Consider the following 25,025-nt stretch of genomic DNA (forward strand, 5'->3'; position numbering starts at 1 on the left):
TGTTTGTTTTTATCAGCCTTTCCACACTGAGCAGTTATTTAGGACTTACATGGGTAATGCATTTTCCTGTTAAATTGATCCTACTTTTTATATCTTTTCATGCACTTACTTGAAATTTCCCTGCCAAGTGTTTTAATGTTTTCAAGTTGAATGTTGATTCATATTATTTAAAATATCCTGCAAGAGGGGAAAAATCTGTGTAGCAGAGTAACTAATAAAATGGGCTCTTTAAACCTGATTAATGACCAGTGAGGGTAAAGCACTTCCCTCCAGCAAAATAAACAAAACAACCCAGACCATTACATCTAGTGGTACCTGCTGAGATTGAATTCAATTTGCTTCTACAGGGCCATAATAAAACCCTTATCTGCCTTCCTGCTCCTTTTCCGAAGCTACTTAATTTGGTATCTAACCAATTTAGGTCAATGAATTTATATTTTGAGTGGTGTGTCATGGTGGCTGTTCCAGAAACCACTGTACCTTGCCAACATGGAGCCAAGTCACTCCTAATGGCCAGGCTGAAAGCAAGTAGCTTTGTGCGCAGCAGTGGCATTGGCCTGTAGTTGAATCATTATGGGCTTGAAGTAATGAATTCTGTCTCCATTAGCAATAACTTACTCCTGATGGCAGCTGTTGTGAGAAGTCTCCACACATATTTAGCAGGGGAGCATTCAAGGGCCTTGAAATATCGCAGGGCAGCTTAGTGTGGGTGATTTGGTTTGGAGCTTCCGCTGGTGGGTTTCATTATCTTTACAGCTATTGCTAACAGATACATTATAAACCTTGGGGGAGAGGGAAATCAAAGGAGAGATGGGAGTTTAGTCTCATATTTACATTAATAGCAAAAAGAAGATATTAAGCTGTTGTCGTGCATCCAGGAGAGGACCTTCTACAACTCATGTTTATTCATGCATATTAGGGTGGATACATATGTATTTAGGTGACATTGAGCAAAGGTTGAACTCTTTAATGTGGAAGTCACTTGATAGCAAGTTAACCAGAAAATCTCTTTTGCTTTAGGCCCAAAGCATCTCTTCTCACAGATTATGACTTTTCTTTAGTCAGGGTCTTTATGCCCCATCCCCATAGCCTGGAGATTGCCCGTTTGTTTAGCAGCTAACCAGCCCCAGCCAGGCCTGTCTATAGACAGCCACATTAAGTTCTGGATGGGACTAAACAGTTTTGGAAGTAACTGTGGACAGCTGCCATTCACAAGGATTTTTAGAGGCAGACCGTGCTGTCATTCCGTGATGCTCCTCTGTAGACTGTAAGATGGGAAATAACTTACCAGAGGTAGTTTGAAGTCTAACCATTTCAAACACATCACTCTCTGCTCAGTGGGAGGGAGTCTTCCAGGGTGACTGACTTGCCCTTGTTTGGTTTATTTATGCACCCAGTAGTTTCCTCGTCTTCTGCTATTTTTTAAATCTAGTGATCCTGAAACAAGGTGTCAGGCTGATGTTAACTCCTTCTAGCCTTTGACTCCTGGGCTGTGATGGCCAAGTTGAAATGGCACCAGGTTTTAGAACAATATTAGGTCAGTGGCTACAACAACAACTTCTGCTTGGAAGTGGTCACCTCTTCACTTTGAGAGACCACAGTACAGCCCCTATACCAACATAAATAGCACAGCTCCCCGGCTGCACCTTGTACAGAGCTAATTCAGGAGAGCAATATTCAAGATGACAAGATGGACAGCGTGTCAGAGTATTGCAGTCCGCAACAACGCCTTTCTCTGAACAGCACTGACATCTGTCTCCAAGAAAGTAGCATTAGAAGAAGCCTGTCCCCAGACTGTACATATCAGCGTGCATAAATAAATCCCATGAATACAAGCTTTGTCAATCTTCTTGACAAAGATCACAGCCTTTAGATAAGGAGCCCAGCCAAAAGCACATTTCTATTCCTTTCTTCATCATTAAACGTGATAGCTCAGTGATAGGCAGCTATTCAATAAGATTAAGGTTTGCAGCAAAAAGGAAACTCACACAATGACCACAAACTTTCCTCCCCCCCATTTCTTTATATAGACATTTTTTGGTTCAGTTTACAGTAAGTGGTTATTTACAACAGTTTATCAGGTGGGATCTCTCTTAAATCTAAATGAGTTTCCAGAGATTTTCATGACTGCATCTCCCTGGGTCTTATGCAGAATATGGGACTGGATGTAACTGGCCAGGGCTCAAACTAAGCCTGACATTTTGATGATCTTCCTAAGCAGTAGACAATTGGCAAGTCTTAGAAAAACATTTACTGGCCAGGGATAAGAAATCTATTCAAACTTCAGATAACTACCTCAGTCAATGGGTCTGAGTCACTGACACACCAAATATTTATTTATAAATGCAGAATAAGTAGGATGAAGGGCACCTTGCTGCCAAGTTATTAACAGCAGCAACTGTGAGGCAGTATAGATACACATAGTATAGGGACTCATTTGTCTAATTTTAGACATCTACGAAGTTGACTGGGGAGGGCAGACACATCTGGCCCACTTTGGAGGTCTGTGCTTGATCAAGCTGAACTGTTCCACAGGAGAGTCTTCTCCAGTGATAGCTATAAGGAAGCCCAATATTAGATCTAATGAGCTGTCATACTAGATGAATCCACCTCTGCAAATTAAAAGCTCCCTCCAAAAGGATCTTCCAGTACATAGCTTAGTATTTTTAGTCTGACCTATGATGTGCACCAGCAGGTACACTCCTGTTAGTGCTTCTTTATGAAAACATACGATTTTCTAAGGCAAAGGCAATTCCCTTACAGTACAGTTATAGGTCACCTTCCCACACACTTCAGGGAAGTTGAACTGGCTACTTCATCTCACATTAAAAAAAGTCTCTGCTTCAGTCAGAGCAGTCAATGCAATACAACTGCGCAGCGGCAACCACAGAGCTGATTGAAAGAGGAAGCTCAAACAACTTCATTGCAAATTCCCTAAGGCCTGATGGTGCACGTGTCAGCAATCATCTTCCTGCATATATCCTAGAAGGGCCAAATGTACTAGGGAACTTAACTAGAGTCCCAACCACATGGAAGCCAGCTACTTAGTACGGGACAAATTTATCCTATTGTCATCTCTTCCAAATATACTACCTCCAAATGGTATTGGAGCATCAGTCAGTGCAAGCTGACCTCTCTGGAACCACATTAACTCTTGTGAAGAGCTTTGTCATCTGAAGCCTCAGCAGACATAATTAGTAAATAGAGTTGCTTGCTCTCCAGATCTAGAACTTGTTTCTTCCTCAAATTTTAGCATGGCTTTCACTGCAACATTTTAAGTGCTAGATGTACCGCTACCAACTGAAGTTACAGCAAAAGGTGGGACACTCCACCCCATGGAGGAATTCACAGGCTGAGGGTAGATGATGGGCACTCAGTTACAAAGCAGTAGAGCACTCTAATCAGCTACTGATTAACTCAAAATCAGAAGTCAAAATTGTCTATTTTGTCAAAGTTTATCTTTAAACAGAGGAGCTCTGTCTTCTTTTTGCACCTCAGTCTTTTAAGGTGTAAGTGCAGATACAAGGCCTGTGAGAAATAGAGTATATAAGTATCTAGTAGAGGGCAGATTTAATCTTCAGCAGTGTTTACATTATGACTCCAAACTGCTGTGATACATTACATTCAATGTATTCCAAATGAGGTACTGTTGTGCCCATGCCTGAGAGAGGAGGAGTGGTGAATCTGGCATACCCCTGGCTTGCTCTAGCCTTGCAACATGTCGTGTTTGCAATATGCAGCAGATGACACTATTTCAAAGACATGCTGGTTTCTGAATACATTCTAGCCTACATCCAAGAGCACCGAGCTAGCTGCAAACAGTCACTGCTACTATATTGTGACATCGAGTCAAAGCATCTCTTCCTTACTTAGTTCACCAATAACAGTGAGCACCTCCAGTCAATTTAATTTACTTGAGACTAAGATGAGTGGTCTGCCCACTGTTGATTATGGGTACAATTAAAAGTGACTGGCCCCCAAATTGCACAGTGTCTAAGTCAGGCCTAGTTTACTTCTGCAGAGTCCTTTCAAATGGGTCCTAGAATGACTCATGGAAAGTAGAAAAGCCTGTTTTAATAAACAAGCTAATAACCTATTAATCAAGAGGCCCATCCGTTTCAGTGCTGTGACCTAGTTGCCATGTTTTGACACATCCAGCTCCTCACATGTCTGGAGTTACATGACACCAGCAAGCCTATGCAAATGCACACGTCATCTTCAGAGCTAAAACCTGGGCTAGACCCAGGCCCACTGAAAGACATTCAAGAGTAATTAGAATTTCAAGAAAGGCCTGTTCTCACCACACTTTCCAGGTGAGTCACTCAGGGGACAAAGTCATTAGGACAGCTGGGCTGCCTGCAGGACCATTTCAATAGACCATATTTTATCTTAAATCCCTACTTTGAACAACCATTGCTTTTTAATAGGTGCCTCAGATAAACTGCAAGAGATCAACACAACTGTCTCTAGAAGATAACACCTAACATGACCTGGATTACATTATGCTTGCTTTGCACTAAGGAGCAGTGGAAAGAGAACAGCATGCGCACGGTGACCGATACTGCTTTTAATGTAAGTGGCAGACAGCCAACCACTAATGCTGCAAATGCAGCACATCACCTCTGTGTATGAGTCAGCTGGGTAAACAGGTCCGATTTCTTACTACTGGCTTTTTGGTATCTTGTTGCACCTTGTCTGAAAAGAGCTGTTTGGTGTCCTTTTAATGTCCTGAGATACTAGTCTTACTAAATGTTCAGCCCGTGCACCAGTCCTGGAAGGCACCATGCAATTAAAATTGCATAAACACTGTGTGTGTTGGGAGGCCCACTCCTTCTTGGGAAATCAGATGCAAAAGTCCCTTCTGCTTTTATTGGATTAGATCTTCTGAAGAGGATCTCAGTACCTCTCACTAGAGCTTAATTGGGACTTGGGCAAGAGAAGCTTCTTTTCCATGCAGTACTTTGGACAGGTTTTCCACCTTCTTCATTGGCAGCTTTTGCCAGAGCCCTGTGCTTTAAGCTTCTCTGCATATCTCCATGCTCCTGAAATGCTGTTCAAGTTGATGCTTATTAATATTCCTTATTAAAGTCTTCTAGAATAAAATCTTTCCTAATTAGTAACATTGGAGTGCCTTTTCCATTATTCATTAGAAAGAAGAAATGGGTTAGTCCTTTGCAGCATCTTCCAGAAAGCAGAGTTATTGAGGTTACTCTGTTACAGTTCAAGTGTCTCCAGCTGCAGCTGTAAATTTCCACTCAGATTTTCTGTCATTCCTCTTCCTCAGAGATCATGTGCTCTGGCTGCTAATCTTCTCTGCACATTCCTGCTTGTGTACTGCCCACTGAGTAGACAGGCACAGCACATGCTTCCAGATGCACATACATAAAGCCCAAGTCCTTCCACACATGCAACACACTGCAACGTACCAATGCACACTCATAAGTACAAATAGGTTCACACCAGTGCATAGCCTGTCATGTACTTGCATTTTCCCCTCTTTGGAAGCAATTTGAAGGGAGACACAGTAAACACCAATTTGTGCATGTAGGAATTAACATCCCTACAGGCAACGTTTAACATATCTAAAGACAGTACTCTAGTGCTCTGTAAATCTTTTCTCAGGTAACAGGTGTTTTGTCATGGGACAAGGCATTAGAAAAGAATTAAGGATGGTAACAAGAAATACCAGACTTCAACAGGTAAAAATAAAGTCTTTAGGCTAATTCCCTAAATTCCCATCCCTTAATTCCTAATTAGGCAATTACCTAATTCCCATTCCATCCATAGCTGAAGAGGACAGAACTATCATTCTCCTTTGTGCTAAAAATACTAACTGATCTGAGAAGTGTTCAATGTTCTTCACATGCAGAGAATATGGTGGTGGGAAAAGATGTTTTTTCTCTCAGCTCACATATTATGTATTCAGACAAGTCAGGTGAAGAGAGGTAAGAAAAGATGGGGGAGGGGATTAGCAATTTAGGGAAATACCTCTCCTAGCAGAGGTGAATAAATTGGTTTTGATATATTCAGTCTTCTGGTTCTAACCTATTGGTGGAAGAAATCCACAGGAATAAGAAATACAGGCAGTGGCCATGAGCACTATTATGCTATCTGCCTATTAAGTCAAATGTGTTTTAAGGTAAGCTTTTGACTCACAAAAAAGCAGCACTGAGGGGAAAAGGATATTTAAAAGGCATTGTAGTTTTTTGCCTCAAATACATAGGAATCTTCTGCTGTTTTCCATTTCATCGCAGTGCAATCCTGCCCAGAGCTAGGATCTGGCCTCACTCAAACAATATTTACTTGAAGGACCTCAGGAGCCTTTCGCTGCAAAACTCATCCTTTTTACCAGAGAAACAGCCCCTTGGAAGGCACTGAACATTAGCAAGTCCCTGAGAGATGTAATGGCAAGGGAGAGTTTCCTCCTAAACCACAGCAAGTAAAGTGTATGCTCTGATCTTCCCAACTAGAGCAGCAGCCTCTCAGTGCCGCCTTTTCACTGGGGGAAAAGGCAGGTTTCCACTTTGGTGGTCAGCCCTTGGGCTCCTAGGGTCTTATCCAAAAATCCAGCTGGGTCAACTGAACTGATCAGGAATTCATAAAGTATTTTTCCCCCCTTGGAAAGTGATAGTTTTTTAAAATGAAAACAATGTCCAAATTGCACCTATTTCTGACAGCTCCTTTTGCTATGATTGTGGGGGAGTTTGTGGTTTGATGCTAAGCATCTAAGTACAGTCACTCTTCAACTATAAGGAGCTTGGGCACTTGACACTGGCTGCTTTTGTACCCGATGCAGATGCTGAAAATAGCCTGGAGTCAACTGCTTGAAGTCCTTCAGCATTTCCCTGGAGAAAAGGGCCCAGTCAGTCACTAGCATCCTCTGCTTGTCATGTAATTATCAAAGAACTTCTCCCCTCAGGCTTCCTTATTTTCCACAAACATGTAGTTTTCCATGTAATCATGGAAGTAGGGCAGTTTCTTGACCTTGCCTCAACACTTGAGGGGATTTACAGAGCTACACACACAGTCAAAAAGCTTCTTTTGCAGTCCTTGGTTACTCCTTGGTTGAACAAAACTCATTGAAATCCATATATGTTTTGACTGAGCAAGAACAAAGGAGTGCAGAATACATTTAAAGGAAATTAAAATTGTTTCTCTGCCACAGGCTAAAAAAAATTCCCCCTTCCCTTGGGCTTTGAGTTTGATTTGTATTTCAATAAAAATAAATCAAAGTGGACAGATTAGTGTGTTTTGAAATGCAAATTCTTTGAAAACATTAAAGGACAAATAACAAGGTGGCATGTTCTCAGTTTATTTTTGGTTATTATTTTTATTTACCCTTTGTTCTTAAATGATTATGTGTATCCTATGTGCCTGATGGAAAATTTTGCTCTATGCAGTAAACCAGCTGTAAGAAACAGTGAGAGTTTCTTCTGCAATATTTCCTTACTACTGAACAATGCAAAGCAGCTATTTGAAATAGCTATGTAATTTAAATCTTGATGGCAAGGCACATCCTAGAGCCTCAGAAAGCTACTGGGTTGTTTAGGCTGAACCTGAATACAAGTAAATAGCAGCAAACTGTTTTTCAAGTGATACTCAGACCCTGGGTTTTGAGGGCTTATTTCTGATCTCACTTAAACAAGTAAAAGCCAAGAGAAGCACCTGAGTCAGTGATGGAGTTACCTTGATGCAGAAAGGAAAAGCTTGAACCAGACCCAGACATGGTTTTAAGAGGCAGCGTGCCCATTCATAATTAATAAGGTAGCATTGTGGTTCCAAGTTAATGGACAATGAACAGACAGTACACAAAATACTTGCAGAGACTGCTTAGGACACACTGACCTAAGCTCAGCAGAAGTAGAGGAGAATAGATATGACCTTCACAAGTTTCCTCACAAAGCAGTTTTACACAGATAAATATTTCATACTTTGTTACATTTGTCTGAGGACGCTGCAGCCCTGAATACCCCTCTTATGCTTCTACCAGAAGCCTACTAACACCCAAATAGAAGTCTCCCCACACAGGGCATCCAACATGGAAACTGTCAGCTTTACCCTGATGCCAGCCTCCAACCCACAGCAGATCTCCATCCTCCACTGCAAAGGTCTCAACACACACGAAGAAAATTCCCAACATCTTCTACTTGACCACAACTGAGCCAAACGTGATGGATTTTTCTTTATGTGGAAAACTGAGCAAACAAAACTTTTAAGCTGTTTGCTTTTATTTCTTCAAATAGCTTTTTTTAAAGAACTGAAGGAATACTTTCTCTTTGCAGTGGATCATAAGATCTTATGAAAGCCAAGCAAAGAGAAGGAAGAGAGCCAAAAAGGCTTTCAATGTGTCTAAGCGCTGAGAAACAAAGACCTTTCTAAATTCCTTAGACCACTCTGCGTTCCTCCCAGGATAATTACACATCAGTATTAGAGGGAGAGCTTTAAGCCAAAGTACAGCTCCAGCTTCAAATTCTTCCAAACCTCAGAGATATTCAGAGCCTGGCTTTGGGATCCAGTCTTACTTGGAATATGGATATTTCACAAATTGCAGACCTAGATTAAGTGTTAAATTCAGCTTGAGGCTGTCTAGCAATAGAGATTTGTCTGGTATCATCTGCAGATACTCCAAGGAAGCTGACAAACTTCAGTGAGCTGTTCTGAGACTTAACTTATTTCACAGAATATTTGAAATCCTTCAGAGAGAACAGCAGTTGTGTGTAGAGATTAAAGTTCTGAATTCAGACCTAAGAAGGAGGGAGAAGCAACAGGAAAATGACCTTGTGGTCACCAATTTCCCAAACTTGGGATATTCTGTCCTAGGAAGTGATGTAAACTCCAAATGAACACATCTTGTAAAGAATAGGATATGGATTACTTTGTTGATCTAATAAGGTACGTTAAATCTCCCTATGAAGAAGGCCTGGGGTAGATGAAACACCATTGCTTCTTCTACTACTACTGTTGCCCAGGAAGCACAGAAAAGAATGTGCCTCATTAGGAAATATCAAGGAATTTGGCCCACTAAGTACATGTCATCTACACACACCCACTAACTTAATTTGTTTGTAAAGATAAAGGAGAGTCACCAGGTTCACATTGTATAGTCACCATCTTTGCAGCCTCCTTTCACAAAGCAGAAGAGTAGTGGAAGGCATTTTTAGTAGTCTAGTCTGCCTTCCAGGAATTACCTTCTGTGAGATCAAGCAACTTACTCCTATGTCATGAGGACTTTAAGTGCTCAGTACCACCTTCAGACCTATAGATAACTTCAGTATGATGGGGAATAGCCATTTAGGCTGTTCTTAAATGATCTTTTAAGATGCTGTTTGCATACTCGGAGCAGCACATCTGAAGCTTTCTATGCAGCACCAGTTTTTCTAACATAAATGGAATTTATGTAGAAGTTGTCAGAACATTAAATTTGTCATTGCAGCTATATAGCATTTCTCAGCCATCTTAAGTGACATGAAAGGGCCTAAAGACCACTCTTTCCATATTATAGCTTCAGGCAAAATTAAAGGAGGCTCTCTTGCAATGCACAGCACTCACCAGCTGGACGCTCAGATGTGCCCACGCTCAGCCCTACGCAAATCCATGGCCACCAAGCACTCGAGTACCCATGAAGGTCCAGGTCCTTACTTATTAGCTAGAGACAGACTGGCATCAAGACCCTTGCTTCACATAACCACAGCCATTACAGTTACAAGAATGCCATTGAAATAAAGGTACTGTTCAAAAGCTGAAAAACATTAATTTCACATCTATAAACGCTTATAAGGCGTATATAGAGGACATGCCATATCCCAAAGTGGTATTGAATACTGTGTTAGTTAAAATTCAGAAATATGCTGTTTACTACACTTTCTAGGAGGCCCCGTCACCTTGTATTTACACATAGAATTTAGAAATGCAGCTATGGAGATTAAATGCAATTTAAAGGCCGAATTGGGGCTTCATTCCGTAGAACAGCATACTGAGAAGCTGGCCTCCACCAGTACTCCCAGCTCTTACAGCACGAGGCTCTGCACCAGAGCAAGGCCCTTTAACTTCACCTGGAGATGCACCAAAGAATCATTTTTAACAAGCAAAGCAGATTTTAAAAGTTGTTCTGGTACACTCTGGACTTGATTCTCTTCCTTTTCTTTTACATATCTTTAAGAGGTGTTTAACACAGCTGTGCTAGGCTGCGCACTATCCATCTATCAAGAGCAACATACTGACACTGAACTGCAGCCCTCAAGAATTAAATGTGTGCGTCATGACAGCTTGCACTGGAGAATGAGAATGAGCTGGAATTAGAGGAGCCTCTATCCTCTGCAACTGGAGCATAACAGGGACTGTGTAACACTGAAGTACAATTGCATTTTATAATCTCTTTTCACAGATGTAAATACCAGACTGGCATGAAAATGGGCCAGTAGTTTAATATACCAACAATGTTGAGATGATGAATATGTTTTATCACATTAATATTTAATCCATTACCTTTTAGGATAATACAGCGTCATAAGAAGCAGCAGTTATCACAGTACATAAGACACTTTTTGAACACTAAAACTTTTGGGAGGCAGCCTCAGTAGCTTTTTCTTTCCAAATATATTTTCTCTTTATAAATTCAGTAGAGAGTATCACTTGCCCAGTTTCAGCAAAACTGCAGCCAGATGTCAGCTTTGATCTCATCACCACATAAAGAGGACAGATAAAGGACCAATAGGTTACACTGCACTTCAGCAATAGGAAGAATTAACTTCACCGTTCCTTGCAGCACCATCTGGGTTTGGCAAAGTTAGTTCTCATCCGTGTCAAGAGTTCATTCAAGAAAATAGTTTTGTTTTCCAAAAGCTATTCCTTCCTGTTTCCTCTGGATATGTAATGCCTGATCTCTTGACCTACTCCTTCTGTCCTCATTATTCATACTTCAAGCATCTTAAAACAACAAGTACTTCAGACAACTGCTAGAATTAGTCCAAGGCATTTAAAGCACATTTTTAATATGTAAAGTAACATGCCGTGATGTATTTCCCATAAGGACTGAAATGAAAGGAGAGGACCACAACTCTCTAGTCAGAGCTACAGGCCAGGAAAACCAGGATCCTGCATTTCAGATCTGTTTTCTGATTGATGCCAGACACCTGGCAGACCTCAGCTTCCCTCCCACAGAGGGGAGCTAGCCACATGCTACCTCCCAACACCGCAAAGACAGAAATTGCCCAGCAGCACTTGAAGATCAAGCACTACAGAAACACAAAGCATGACTACTTCACCAGACATAGCCCAAGCTCTAAAGCAAACAGGTCACAACCACTCCAGCCATCCACCTTTCAGTCTCCTCCACCAAGAGGCCACTGGGTCACCAAGTCCATGCTTAGATGTACGCTGCATTTCAGAGGCTCCAAAAGCCAAAGGGTTTCAACCACCCATGATCTCCTCACCTGGATGCCCCCAGCGATACCTTTCTCTTGATAGTTGCCTCCACACAGCTGAGTAGTCTTTGTAATGCAGCAACCCGTCACCCCACAATATCTCCTGCAGCAGCTCAGACCTTCATCATCTGCCCTAGGCCACCTTGCTGGCTTATATACTGGCTGTAGGGTGGAGCTGGAGGGCGGGTAGTTCCCTTAAAAGGCCCATTGCACAGTAGAAGACCTTCCTTGTGTCAGTAGGGTCATGGGCCCTTGCAACCAGACCCTTCCAAAAATGTTTTGCTACTGGCAGAAAAAAATTATTTTGTTTTCTAAAACAGTATTTTAAGAAAATTATATGGAAATTGGTTGCACTTTCCATTCATATTATTTTTAAATGGAGGGGGGTTGTGTATTGAAAATATCATCCTTGGTCATAGCAAGATGGATGACTTAGCCAATTGTTAGAGATTTTTTACTTTCATATCTCTAATTTTTTGTTTCAAATTGTACAGCACACTGATGTCTAGATGATATGTCATATCATGTCAAATAAATGTTCTATGATCTTCTCATACTAGGCATATAGTAGGCATGACAGTTCATAATATAAATTCTCACCAAATTTATTGTAAAAATCTTTAAGGACAGCTGCTAATTAGCAGAGATCTAAACCACCTTATTTTTTAGATCAAAGTGTCCCCTATTTGAGTTTGTAATGAAATAGCCTAACACTTTGAAGAAGAAAAGAAGTATATTAATTAGAGAAAAAAAAAGTTGTCAGTGTCTGTGGATTAGCCAGCGATCTTTTCTTTTAGTACAGTTCTATGGACTTTTAATTTCACTGGAAATGCTGACATATCCAAATTGCCAGGGAAATAGATTTCAAAGTTTCAAGTTGCTCTCATAACTTCTTGTAACTTACTCCGCTTGTGGTTGCTCCATCCTTATTGGTTCCAGACGTCGAAGGACTTCATCTACAAATGCGAGTGACAACCATGTTTCCTGCACTGTCATTTCTGCCAGGTACCCAACAGGTTTATTGGACAATCTTCATGTCACTGTATAAAGACTTAAAATATGAAAGCATCAGGGCCATTCTCTGCCATGTTATGTCTCACTGCATCAGTTAAAATAAATGGAGAGAAGACAGGAAAAAGGCAAATCTAAAGTTACGTTCCCCCAAATGGATCACATATCTGGGGCGCTTGGCAAGGCACAAAGATCATGTTTGTGGTTCCTGGAAATCTGTGGGAGTTCCAGTGCAGAGAACTTGACCAAATGCATTTTGTGTTGTTGGAGACATATGTTTCACTTCTCCTCCTGTGAGCTTGATGGCATGGTGTGGCTTTGCATCTTTTTTCTCTTTCGCTTGCTGTCACAAGGAATATCTACAATAGCTTAGAAAGTGTACCTTGTTATGCTGTAGGCGTGTCTGTGAGAACACCAAAACCCAATGGGAAATCACAAATCTTAGCAAGGTGGGGGAAAAAAAGGTCCTCTACAGATATTTTAAATGCATTCATTGACAATGTCAATCCACACACAGAGGTGCAAGATCTGAAACCGATTCTGACAGTGCTGTGAGGTTTCCCCTTAAGGTGCAGGAGTTTTGCAAGATGAGATGATATAAAGCAGCTCAGGATTTTAGGTGAATGGACAGCATTGTGTTAGATATCTGACCCAGAAATAGTTCCATGATATTTGAGATGACTGTGCTGTATAGGGCGGGCAAATTATGATGAGAAAGTGTGCTTGCCTCTGTAGTCATAGGAGGGTTTTTAGCACTGAAGCTATGTTTGATCTCACTTCTACTGATGTTAACTGCTTTTATAGGTCATTTCATTATTGCCTCATTGTAGAAGATTGAACTTATTAATATGCAGCAGCTAAAATCCTTTGCATTTTAAAATGCTAATTTTTAGGTGTCCATATGGCAATAAAATCAGGCTTTGAGCCATCCATCCATATCTTTATATGTCTGTCTATATAAAAAACAATTTTGTGGTCTAGTGAGTAGGGCACTGAACTGGGAGTTGAAACTGGGTCTGTTCCTGTATCTGCCATTGACTTTGGGAATAGGAACATGAACACATTATTATGGGGTACACTTAGCTATGAACTTCCCATATGCCATCTACAGTTGAGTAATGGCCCCCAAAATAAACTTCTATCCTACAGAAAAGCAAAGTAATTCAACCCTTTAATGAAAAGTAGGGGCTGCTCCTTGGTGTTCATAGAAAGGTACCACAGCTGACCATCGGCTCTATTACAGCCCTGGGCTGGTTGTTGCACTGGAGTTTCACATCCCCAGGTGGAGCTTTTTTATGAGGCTACTGCATTTCTCTGCTTTTTGGAAAAGCTGTGTTGGATCTCTGTGCATCCCTTCTCTTTCTGTCTCTTGTATTTGTACTGCTAATCCTTTTGCCAGGCTAAAATCTCTCCATGCATGTAAGCTTAGGGAGTGAGGGCAAGGAAGTAGGTTAGGGAGGATGCAGGCTCTTCCAGAGATCCTGACTACAGCAATATATAAATTATAAAAACAGTTAACACCATCTCTGACATTTAGAAGAAGGGTATTTCCTTGTAATGGAGTAAAGAAATTTACAGCAACTTCAGGTACCATAAAGTGCTGCTATTGAACCCATACAGACAAATGCAGATGCAGCATCTTCATTGCTTTTCCCCAGCTCTTATTCCTGAATTTCTACTCCTCTATGTTAACTTTCTTGTGATATTTTCCCTCTTGGATTTTAAATTTGTTTTCAAACAGATAAATGAGGATGTGCTTTCTTTAGCTGAATACTTTGGATGACACTGGAACTGCTCTACCTGGTGAGATTGAACAGCATGTTCCGGCTGAGATGCTGAAGACGGTTCCTGTTGGGATAGCTTAATTGCATTTCTGCTAATTATCTTTCTATCTAAATCTTATTCATTTTGCTTTAGCAGAGTTGCTCTAAGTCAAAACCTGCTAAATTGGTATTTCTAAACTCTGCCTTTCATCTCTGTCCCTACTACTTATTCAGCCCCAGGTTGGAAGAGATAGAAAGATCTAAGGCTGTAGCTCTTCTCAGAAAAAGTCAGTGAATCATGAGCCACTTGTACGGGTTTGTGTTCAAAGAACATCACCAAAACTGGCCTCCACTTCCAAGGAGAAATAGACCTGTCTGTTCCACTCCTTGCAGAAAGGTTTCTTAGAAAAAGGTAAACTTGTAATATTCCACCCCGAATCAGTAACCTCTAAATTACTTTTCCTGCTGTAGGAAACATTTTGCCATGGGCAGAGAACATGGGCTGTGTAGCCTGCAAAAGGCTATTTTTGCATCACTGTTATCTCTGAAAGTAGTTTGAGGCTAGTTAGTGATTAAAGATCGGTCAACATGTACCGGCTAAATGAGTGGCTGTTGTTTTCTCATCTGAAGTGCTCTTCTAAACTGAAGCCCTGTTCAACAGAAAAGGCTTCTATTCCTGGGAAAACAAATTAATAAGAATTTTCATCTTCTCATTATTTAAGTCTTTTTTCCCCCAAACAAAAACACTATCTGGAACTGCTACAGCCAAGAAATGACATGAATAATTCATTCTAATTTCACACCATTTAAGCTACTTTACTAGCTTCTAATTAACATGTGTAGATTATTTAAGGACAAGAAAATTGCTTTTAAATGCAGGTAAGAGTAAGCTGACTATCCCCATGTATTATGTGATTTGATGCCTTCTCAGAACCCAGCTGTGCTGATGAATTTCCCAGGGTCATAGCAGCTGAAGACAAAAGCTTATTTTTTCAAGAGAGGGCTAATGACATCACTGCAGATACCATGAAGTGTCTAGGATTCCATGCAGATTGGAATTTTTTAAGTACAGTATTTAACTGCTATTTCCCCAGCCTGCTATGGCAGCACAGACATTAACAGTTACATAGGCTAACACTTTCTCTGTCATTCCCATGTTTCTTTGGAGTTGGAAATTAATTTTATGTTCTCCTCCTCTGTCACCAGGAGGGGAACATCAGGAGAACAAATCAAAGCAAGCTTTGCAGGACACGGGGCCTGTAAACGGGCATTGCAAGTGGCCTTTACAATTCAACCCTGTCATTTTTGTGTGCTCAAGATTTTTTTTTCTCTTTGGGTGCCCAGAAGAATCTGAGAGTCAAGAGTCAGTTCATCAGAATAAAAATCTGCCTTCCCAGGCAACTTGTGGCATCTACAACATCTGTCATGATGATGTGGTGAGGACAGACCTGACTGCCAGAAGGTCTTAAATCCCTTTTTTCCAGACCTTGTAGAGTAGACAGTCTGAGACTCCTTTTGGCTGGGATGCTCCCTGGAAACCATTAATTGGGAATTACTTGAAATGAAATGGTGTGTACCTCAACGTGCTTTTCTCTTCCCATCTTTGAGGCTGGCTGGGAAATACGCCCATGTTTCCAGCTCCTGTTTACCCTAAAAGCAGCTGTCTGGACTTGGAGATCAAACCAGAACTCACGCTGCACTAAGCCAAAAACCTGCTGTTCCCTGAGAACAGGCAGCTGCTGAAAGCAGTGATATCGAAGCAGAGCTCAGCACTGCATCCTACTAACAGGACAGTTACATTTCCACTTCAGTTTACAAATGCAACACAAGCACCTAAACGTCCTAGTGAGAATTATCAGTACTCTCAGATAATGCCATGCTTAGGGATTACAAGCAGATACTTCTAAATGTTTTGCCAACAAAATGCCTTCTGACACTTGGATTTTACACTCTTTCTCTATATAACATTCTCAGAGGTGTGTGTACCACTGTCTTCCAATGGTTCTTCTTGCCCTGTATATGTGATTATTGTGCTTGCACAGTGGCTGGGCCACAGGTACAGCAGGAGTCATAATACTGCATTATTTGTAATGCCTTCTGCTTGAAAACCTGGGCATTTTAGGCTGTTTTCTGCCTTTACACACAGAATGGGATGTGTTCATCCTCTTGTGGAGGTTTGTAATAGAAACCTGCATGCAAACCCTTTGTCAACACTCCTTTTGTAGACTGCAGAAAGAGCTAGACCACCCAGAGCACTCGCTGTCTCATCCTATGGCAGTCATTGAAAACAGATAAATCACAACCCAGGAGTGATTACTTCTTCCCCCTGGAGAAAGAGATCTTGAATAGGTAGCACAGAAATGGACGTCTGCACCAGAGATGAGAAGCCTCACATACAAGGTCCCTATGGTCGGCATCTATCTGCTCTGAGCAAGTCTGTGTATACACAGGGTCATTATAATGCTTAAGGCTCCTGGGGCTTCCATGAAAGAAACAATAACATGAAAGTCCAAAGCAATATGGTCACTTTATCATCTCAACTGGAAAGCAATTAGTATGGAGAACCGGCCTGAGTGTTGGCCTGGGTGAATAGTGAACTCACCCTAAGCTCAGTAAATGGGATAATTGTACCTAAATTGCATTTTATAATTAAAAAGGTACAATAAATAAATTAGATCTTAGCTTCAAATAAAGTTAATCTGAACACCAGGGTTTGATCATTGCTAAAGGAAATGGTGGTTATCAGATTAATGGCAAATGCATTTTCAAGCTGATTAGTTAAAAAACTAAGAAAAGGGAAAAAGAAACAGGATGCTATTTATACAGAACAAGCTGAGCATTTCCATACCAGTAAATAAGAGGTAGTATAATAAAATTCTCATTAAGCTGCTGAGGCCTATTTGGTTTTGTTTTCTTTTTAAGGAAATGTTTTAACTCTGCAAACAAGCAGAGGCAAAACTTGGGTTCACGCAAGGTTTTAATTGCCTGTTAATGCTTTGCCAAGTCCAAATGCTTCTGAAAAGTTCCTACTTGTCACATGCCCTTTATCTGGCTGATCCTTGTGGATAGATCAGAGGCACGCACTGGTGTGTGTTTTGGCAAGCATTACCCTGATAAAAACCATGATTTTATTTCAATTTTGGATCATTGAGGGGAGACTGCACTGAATTCATTTTAGTCTGTGGAGGCAAATGGCTGAGAGGCTGAGGGGTACTTTGTAAACACCACCTATTCCTTTGTATCTGCAGCAGGAAGATGTTTGATTGTCAGCTGGTGCCGACATTGATGACAATGATTTAATACTTCAGGACCTAGAAGTCTCAGCTAGAATTGCGTGGTGCTTGCTGCACAAAAACATGCCGAGAAACAGACCTTCATCTGAAGATTTGCAGTCCCAGGCCCCAGTCCTGCAGAAACTCTGTGCCTTGCTTATTTTTACGAATCTTCCTAAAATTAAACATGGATAAATATTTGCTGGATTGAAATGCAAACGGACAGAAGAGGCAAAAGAACAAGAGAGAGGAAGAATTATCCTCATTTCACAGCTGCCCTGATCTGCTGGCTCTGAGTTTATCTGTGCATAAAGCCAGCATAAATCACTCCTGATCTGGATCAGATGCGTCCTGCTGGGCAAGCAGCGGAGCACAGATCGAAGATTAATGATCGCCGAAGCAGAGACCTGGGCCCCTCCGCCAGGAGAAGATGAAGTACCCTCTGGGGGACTCTGTCTCTCTCTTTGACAACAGTGGGAGCCTGCACAGAAAGCTTGGACTAGACACCTAATTTTAGACAGCTGAAGATAGGTCAGATGAATTTCTCTCCTGAGAAGTTAAGTGACTTGACCAAAATCAAACATGAAGCCTTTTGCATAAATTAGGTCCTGTGCTTGGGAAAATACAGGAATAAGACCTAAATTGATGGACAGTATTTGGGGTTTTGGGTGGAGGGTGTTGGTTTGTTGGTTTTTTTTAATTGAAAGATTGTTTTTATCAGAAATACACACACGAAAATAGAAAACTGAGGGGAAGAGTATACTTCGCAGGGCATGTCGTACCAGTACTGTAGGTTTCCCAGCTAAAACAGCAAAGCCTGTACAGTGGAATAATGCAGATATCATGAGCCAGAATTAATTGACCATTAACTCTTCACTTATCTGCCACTTGCTTCCTTCAGTTACGTGCTGCTGGACAGCCTTAGTTGAAATGAGAAAACACCTTACACCACAATCTTCTACGTTAGCCTTCTAGGAAATGGATAGAAAAAAGACCAGTTGTTTTTGGTAGCATATCCCCAAGTTTTGGGGGCACTTCAGAAACATGTGAAGTTTTGCTCAGTCCCCCATGCTCTTCAGCTGAGCCTGAAGCCAGTAGAAGACCTCAGCCGTGTCATTCCTTGGCACCTGTCTTTAGGAAAAAAGAGATGGAGAAGAAAACCGAACCACAACACTCCTGGTGTCCCCATGGACAGACACTGCTGCTGTATGGGAACATCTGTCATTCATGTCGCCTTCCCCCACGGTCTGGCTGGAGGGAAAACGATGTTATATTTCCATTGAATCCTTCAGTTCTCAAACAAAACATTTGGATCTAGTGGACACTACAAATGTCCTAATTTACTACAAATTGGACCCACACTGCACTGGCATAAATCCAGGCACTTTACCAGGTGAATGATGAGGCATGTTGCTTACCTTTAGTTCCCCCAAGCCAGTTGTTTCCCACAATGCTGCCATCTTGCAGTTACAGGTAATGTGATGTTTTACACTCAGCACTGCTATTACCTCCTTGCCGTACCTTTATAGCCTGAGCATTCAGATAGAGATGAAACCCATTATACTTCACAGCAGTTTGAACACAGGTCCTTGAGTTGATTTATCTCCTTTATCCCTGTGCGGTTGGGTTCTCTTCACTACTTCACTCACATCTCTCTGATTTTTTAACTACGGGATGTGACTAGTGTCTGAATTGTAATTTTCCATGCTTTCAGACATGGTTAAGGTACAATAAAATCCTCATGCTCACTGACTGTGTTTGGATCAAGGTGAGTGGAGCTAAAAATAGTGGGTTTAAAAAATAAGCATTTTTTTTCTCTAAATTTGCAGTGCAGAGCACGTTTATATTTTGCTGAGGTTTTGAAAACAGTTTTAATTGGGCGCGGTGCTTTATGTCTTTTACACCCTTTCTTGTCCAGCACTGAAGATGTCTCAAAATACAAATATAGAGGCCAGATTCACCCCTGAAGTAAGCTGCAGCTTGGTTAATGCCAAAAGGCAGCTGTTCACAGCGGTGTAAGATTGTTTCCTCACTGTGTTCAATAGAGGTTGGGCTGTTTGCTTTGTGGTGTTGAACCTTATGCCTTTCCCTCTGTTTTTCAGAGTGAAAAGTTGCAGCTGAAAATTCACCGCTGTCGCAGTAGGGTAACACCAAAAGCAAATTGCCAAACCCTTTCTTCTCAGGGGTCTGAGCACTTGTTCAGGTCTTTAGGACCCTCAGGCCATTTTTGCACTTGGTTGGAGAACCAAACCTGTAAGGTAAAATTGGGTACCCTCACCCAGTATCTTCTCCACCGTCTCCTTGCTTACCACCACGCAGAGCACACCGGTGCGCACAGAGACAGAGCTACCCCATCCTGATGTACCGGGATTGCGCTTGGCACCACGGTGCCCGAGAGCCCTGCCTTGCGTTTGTGGGGTGACAGTCATTCACGGGGTGGGCAGCCACTCGCCAAGGTGGCCAGGTCAGCTTTGGGTGCTGTGTTGGGGTTTTTTTGGTACCCCTACGACAGCCGTGCCTCACGCTGGTGGAGCTGTGATGTGTGGCTGCGGGAGACGTTGGGTTGTGTCTTCTGAAGGTCACAGACTAGATCTGCTCGAGATGTCCCTTGCAAAATGGAATGTCAACAGCTGCAGAGAGGGGAAAAAACAGGAAAAAAAGCCCTCTCGAGTTTACACTTAAACATGGTGCAGTGAAGCCTGGTGTTATTATTAGCCAGCAGTGTTTCGGGCCATTATCTGGCTTGACAGCTCCAGGCCTCCAGGCAGCCCTTCTAAATGCTGCTGCTGATTTGTTGCAAATGTTAAACAGACACATTTCAATTATTTGTCAGCAATATAACTCTCCCCTCTTGCCCTCTGGTCTTCAGACACATATGGTGATGTGTGGGTTTCATGAGAAACGATCCACTCCTGCATCAGGAAGCATAGAGCTCCCAATGCTCGTCTTCATGACTGAGTCGTTAGATGACAAACATACATTAGAGAGAAGCAATTGCCCATCACAGAGCCCTCTCAACCTGGTGGCAGATGTGATTGCAATCTTCTTTTAAAATGGATGCAAGGTGCCTTCTCCGGTCAAGACTATTTGTGCTCTCATCGCTGGGGTTGTGTGGCAGCAAGCTACCAGGCGGAGGGAAGTTTGCGTGACTGGTCTTACTGAAGTCTATGAATAACAGCTGAAACTGATTAATTACTTGGTTGCTTAAAGATAAGCATGTGCTTAAATGCTTCACCAAATTGATCTAGATTCTTGTACACCATTTAAAACTTTAATTTTGGTGAAAGAAAGAGTAACAGAGGGAACATGCATATATTACTGAGATTTATATGCTGTTTGAGTAACACCCCAAAGCTTTTTTTGTTTTCTCAGGTTATTTTTTGTACGACTAAGGCATATTCAAAACCTAAGCAGGTTTTTGATATATAATAATGTGCTAGTCATAAGTAAATACTGTTATCCATAACAAAAAAGTTTACCTAGCTCAATTTTTAACTAGGTGCGAGGAGAGCTATTCAGAACTGCTAATATGATAAGCTGAGGAGTTTTAATGTCTGGGACAATGCAGAAATCATGATAAAAGTACTGGGATAGGACACTGGAAAGAGCAAAAATAAAAATGAGAAGATTATACTAAAGACAATCTGAGTTTGAGTTTATAAACTTCACTAAACCAGGGCTAGGAAGCTATTAAACTAAAGCCACCCTAAACACAAACAAAAAACCCCCTTTTGGATAGCTCTTGAGCAGACAGGGAAAGGATATTTTTTTTTGCAAGTCTCAGGCTGAGATTCCAAGCTATGCAAAACTTCTAAAACTGAGCTGTGGATCTGTCTCCGCCCTCCTGCTGTGGAGAAGCTTGGGGGATATTTCTGGAGACGAGTGCAGGAGCCAGCGTGTGCCCTGTGGCTATGTGCCGTGCAAGATGAAGCAGCAGCAGCCACCTTCCCAGAGCAGCTATGGAGAGTAACAGCCCGTTGATCCCATCAGTAAGGCATGGGCTGCTTTGAATTGCTGAACTAAATCAGTCATGAAATGGGGAGCAGAGTCTTTCTGCCTCACTGAAAGATCAAGATGATCAGAGATACTGGAAGGATCCTATGCCTTTTCCATGTTGCTAAAGTTTCATTTAAATAATAAATAAATTAGGGTTTCTGCTTAGCCCTCAGTGTTGACATGATTGTACTGCTTTCATGTATTTCGTGAATCTCCTACTGATTTTACTGGCAGCTGAGTTACATCCATGATGAATATTTTTGGAGATCCCACCCAGAAAGCCTACAGTTTTCAGTTATTAGGAAGATCTTATGCTGATGGCAATTTCTGAGTGAGAAACATTCTTGTTATTGACAGAGGAAAGCAGACCAACAAATTCAGCCCCGGCTTTCAATGCCTCTGTGGCCACCAACCAGTGTCTGAGTAATGACTTGCCATTATTATTCCAGAAACGTGTCTACAAACAAATGGAAAGCCAACAAGTGGTTCTTTGGTAACATTTCCCAGTATTGATTTTTTTGATTAAATTAGTCTTATTGGTTTATAAATTTCATCTGTGTACAATGGGCACCGGAGTTCCCTTTTCTTCCTATTTAGGATATGCCATATACTGATATTTTGTTAAAACCTTTATCTCCCATTTACACACACACAACATTTTTTTAAAAAAAATCAGCCTCTCCTTATGAAAAATGCTCACGCAAGCCTCATGGAGGGAAAAATGAAGGTTTATGTCAGGACTTTGATTAATGAGTGTCAACACTGTGTTTCATTTCATTTCTTCTGCCCCTGCCCCATCAGAGGTCACCTCAAGAAACAGTGCATGAAATCAGGCCAATAGTAGGTTTTAGATGAATTAGAAAGAGATCTGGGTCAGGTATTATCTGGTGCTGAGCCATCTCTGAATAAAGTCAAATTATCCACTTCAGAGCTGCTCATTATCTGATCACATTTTTGAGTGGATGATGATGGTTTTTCACTTGGAACACAGTAACCTCCACTTAGATCCTGGCATTGCTGATGTATGTAACGTGTGGTCATGCACCCACAACACAGCACTTATTTGAATAAAATTAGCTTCAGAAAACCTATCACTAAAATTAAGCAGATATCTTTTCTGTTGCTCTGCCATGGCATAATTTGGCTATTTTATGCTCAGTAAATAACATCTAAATTTGGATGAAGAGGATACAATAGGCCAGACTCTGATCTCATTCCTCATATCACAAAATAGAACATTCAGGAATAGTTCCTCTGAGATAAGCATGGAAAAAAGTGCTGGCAAACAGATTTGAAAGTTTCTGTCTCCTTTCCCGACACCCAGATTTATTAAAAATACATTAAGTACTGGGAAGCATTCACATACAAGAGTACAGCAGGTCACAGAAGTACATTAATACATTATCTCTTGTCTGTGTTTCAGTTGCATTGCCTACACTGAAGTGGGTTTGCTGATAGTGGGAAACTTGTGGATCAGTTTATGTGCGTTGTTCATATATATACACATAGTTAAATGCACACACATGCTGAAAAAAGGTGGGGTTTGATAGCCTTAATCAACTAAATTTAGGCATGTGGGTAAATCTACTGAAATCATGACCTAAAACCTAGAGCTAGGGCTATATATGGACCATAAAAAGCGCATTTCCAGACTTGCCTGTCAGAAGAACACATGGAGGAGCTGGTCTTGCATGCATGACACATCCCCACCAAAGTCAATGGTTCTGCTGTTCAAATTTGGGAGGTGGACGTGCTGCCTTGACTGACTTCAGAGGAGCAAAGCTGCTTTTGAACTCTTTGCCTGTAAGAGCTCATAAGGTAGGATGGACCCTTGATCAAAGAGGTGTATTCCCAAAAGAGGCCTGAGACTGGAGCAAGGCATTTAAAAGAAGGATGGCAGAATGGGCTTTAAAGACGGAAATATGTAAGGACAGAATTTTCTTCCACCTGGGAGTATCTCATTATGCACAAAATGCCAACTCTTTAACTCTTATAAACAACAGTGTATCATCCCTCCATCATTAATTTAAGAAAATGGCTAGAAAGGACAGGTTTTGTTCCAAGCGTTGAAGTGACATGTTGCTCTTTTCTTCTTGCTTTCCATGCCTGTTTCAGACTGCCCTTCTCCCTGCTCACTTTTGGGCATACTCTGAAAGGTTATACCTTGAAAAAGGATTGAACCATATTTATTTTTAAGCTTCCCCCCCCAAATAAAAAGGGCACCTTGAAATATGAAGGAATATTTTATATAACTGCAAGGTAAAGAAGACTTTAGTTTCATGGATTAGCCGTCCCTGCCTTTTTAATTCAAGGACAGAAGATGAACTCTAACTGTACTAGTTCCCTAATAGCAGGGTTTTTACGAATATAATTAGATTTTTCTCTTTTTTGCTCTATCTATCCTGCTCTTTTTGTACTTAAAAAGATTTCTTTGTTTAGAATTGTAATGATTTCTGTTAGAAATGATATTCATTTCAGCTCCTGTCTTTTATAGTATTGATGGATGCCGTTAAAGGACAGCTCTGCTTTGTGCAGAGCTGGCTGCATTTTAATAGTACATAAAAGGATTTCTGCGTAATGGTAGACTATGGGCTTGCTAGCCTTGAACAGGGGCGATAGAGGGAGTCATTCTTTTAATAACCCCGAGGATATGCAGAAAGTCACCCTTGGCAGTTTTTCATGTGTTCACATTCGCTGCTGGGCTGTAGCTTCTGTCAGCCCCTTGCTCTGTCCATCACTGTCTCTAGCAGTCTCGAGCAATTCAGCCCGAGACAAAACTCCCACCCTCAGTGCATTAGTTACCACCATTGTACTGGTCTTGTTGCAGAGTCAACTGAATGGATGGTGTGTTCATACCTCATGTCGCCATCAAACTACTGGCCTCTGCTGCAAAGGGCAAGAGGCACGGGTGCACAGGAGACATGGGTGCACAGGGGACATGGATACCCAGCCTGATCACTGCGGTAGCATCTTTGGCAGCCCCAGCTCTTTGTTAAAGCAGTGTGAGCCAAGCCCTGAGTACATTTTACAGGGTCGACTGAAACACGGTGGCTCTTTGTGGTATAAAATGGATGCAATTCACTTTGCATGTTCTCATTACCTTGGTGAAGGTTGCAAACTGGAAGCTGTGTCCCAGCGAGGAAAACAGAGAAAAAGTTGACCACTTTCAAGAAAGCAAAAAGTAGACATGCAATGTGGCAAATCCCAGACAGATTTTGAGGATCAGCTTGCTGAAGGCATAAAAATAATAATACAAACTGCCCCGAGCACTTCAAGGAGCCAGAAGATTTCCCAGGAGTCTGGAGGGCAGGTAAGTGCAATGGAGCCCATGGGGAAGATTAATTATGTACATCAATGTTCACAGCTCCGGAGTTCAAGTGGAGTACCTCATCAGAGCCTTTCTCTATGGGGGAAAAGGCAGAAGAACTGTCTCAAACTGAACTGCTCGTAGAAGAGGTCTAGGGATGAATCAGTAAGATGAATAATAACAAATTGCCAAGAGCAGATGGGCTTCGCTCACGAGTTCTAAAGGAAATCAGATACGAAATTGCTCAGCTGTT

This window comes from Aquila chrysaetos, chromosome 22 (genome assembly GCF_900496995.4).
Source record: "Aquila chrysaetos chrysaetos chromosome 22, bAquChr1.4, whole genome shotgun sequence".
Classification (NCBI taxonomy): domain Eukaryota; kingdom Metazoa; phylum Chordata; class Aves; order Accipitriformes; family Accipitridae; genus Aquila; species Aquila chrysaetos.